The following is a 2,556-nucleotide window of genomic DNA, read 5'->3' as shown; positions in this document are numbered from 1 at the left end:
ATACATAGCCCCACTGCACCATACAAGTTCTGAGAATGCAGCCATCAACGGTAAAATATCATTGACAACAGTGTTTTACATGAGGGTGATCTGAGCGCAGACTGTTCTATATGTAGCGCGTCCCCCCTTTAGTAAATATATGATAGGGAAGGGCTTTTGATTCTTGTATCAAATGCTTGTTACCCTGGATTAACTCAGTTTTAATAAGTTATAGAGATCTCTTTTTTACATTAAACACATAGAAATTATTTAAACACACCTTGATGAATTCACCTTTTAGTAAGCTTTGTTTTCATACCAATTCTAAACCAAAAAAGTGTCTATCTGGTCTCTTAAATATGACATTTGTCCCTACTACAGGTAATGCAAATAAAATCACAACCACTCACTCGATTTTAGTAAAAGTAATACTCAAGATTATTATGTAACGTATCAAAAGGATGAGTTTTGGAAACAAAAAACTGCAATAATTATAGGGAAAGTTCTTCCCACACTCAAAATGAAATTTACACACTTTTTTTCTCCTTTCAAGAAACACCTCGTTACTTACCACACTTACTGCAAGAGAATAAGTAAACTTTCACTTCAACCCTAAATGGATGCAGTTAATAAAAACCTAATTAACACCCCTTCCAGGTAAACATAAGACAGAACAAACTCAGTTCCAGTGGGCCCCACTCAAACACAGCCACTTAGCATTAAGATGTCCCTCAAGCCGAGCAAAAACTCAGGGTACTTAAAACAAAATAAAACGTTGCAGGCCTGGATCGATGCTCGTGATCGTGGCAGCCCAAAACAGAATGGCCGTTTCGCTCTCCAATGAGCAAAATAAAAACTTGGTACCTTAGCGATAACTCCTGGCTTGTCTGTGATCCAAACGGCACAGGTACAGGTTCAGCAGCAGGTCCGGGTCTCACCACAGCCACCTCAGCGTGTCTTTCCCTCCTCGGCCGTCACCAAAAGCATGCACCGATGAAGTCCACGTCCAAGTCCAAGTCACTCTGTATCCGGGTATCTGGTCCGTCTTCAGGTCGAAAACAGCCTTCCCACTCTTAATCAGTTAAACTGGGTTAGTTACTATATTTGGAGACATCAGTACACGGGTAGTGGACTGAATAAAAAACATACACAGTCTCTAAACTCCGTGTCGAAATTTCTCTTGTGCTCTTAATGCAAACTCACAAAGCTTTGTGCGCTCTACAGTTACACTTTTTACTTGTTTTATTTTTTAGCCTGCTCCTCTCACCCAGCAAACACACTGTCCGTGCTGAAAACCTGAAAAAACCTGACGCTCCTGCAGCGTGTTATTAAGCCCATAACTGCTGGTCTAGACATTTTCCAGGAAAACATTGCATTTTTTAACAAACACATCATACATTTTAAATGATTTTAATAGTATTTATACTACTATTTATTCTATAGCTTCAACAACCTTTTTACCCACATTTTTAACCAGGTTACATATACACACTTTTCTTTTTGTCTTTTACAGTATACGAAATCAAACTAATCTCAAAATAATCAACCATCCACAAAACTTTTCACTACATTATTTTTCTACTTATTCTCATTCATCATTATTCTCATTAATTATTATTATTAATATTGTTTCAAGTGAGCCCCTTATCATTTAACAGAAAAATACATCAAACAAACAGCATCAGAATTAAATAACAATAAGAGCAAATTTTGCAGCCTTGTGACAGTTTGGGTGTGGTGATGAGCTCTCACCTTTCTGTCATCACTACCATGCTGTTAACAATCAAAGTGAAGCTCTGAGGCTTTACAACTAGTCAAAAAACTAATTGATAATGCTGCAGCACAAAGAGTCCATGCTAGCTAAGCAGCTAAACTTTAGCATGATGCTCCGTGTTGAGATCCCGCCCTGTGTGAGCCCTTATATTGTCACTGGTCATGTGTGCACACAATGTAAACAATACCATTCGCTGTGTGACAATCTGTCAATAAAAAAAAGCCATCAGCCAACACTTGTTCCACCTCCATTGATGAGATCCATTGATCTCATAAGTGGCCTCTGTGAACTCTGAATGACGGAAATCTGTTTTAATGACGGAGAACTTTAATCCATGTATTTTTAATTATGGTTCTGTAATTCATGTCATATACATTTTCTAACAATCGGGGACTTTTGATGCAGAGGTATGTAATGCCATCTTTGGACGATTTGTACCCACTCTGGACCTTGACTGTTTGAGAAATTGTATAACCTATATCCATGGCCATCATTTTGTCTGTATTAACTTTATATCCTGAAATATACCCAAATGTGGAGATGGTGTCCTTTAAATGTGGAATTGTTATTGTAGGTTCAACTAGATACAGGAGCACGTCATCTGCGTATAATGATAACTTATGTTGTTCTCCTTTATTTTCAATCCGTTTATGTTATAATCATCCCTTATAAGCTGTGCTAATGGTTTGATACTTGAATAAACAACAGAGGCGATAGAGAACAGCCCTGTCTATATCCTCGCTCCAAAGCAAACTGGTTTGATAAAAACCTGTTCACTTTAACCGCAGCTTGTGGATTGGAGT

The sequence above is a fragment of the Larimichthys crocea genome, chromosome VI (assembly GCF_000972845.2).
Source record: "Larimichthys crocea isolate SSNF chromosome VI, L_crocea_2.0, whole genome shotgun sequence".
NCBI lineage: Eukaryota > Metazoa > Chordata > Actinopteri > Sciaenidae > Larimichthys > Larimichthys crocea.
The sequence above is the reverse complement of the archived record's forward strand: the minus strand, read 5'-3'. Positions refer to the sequence as shown.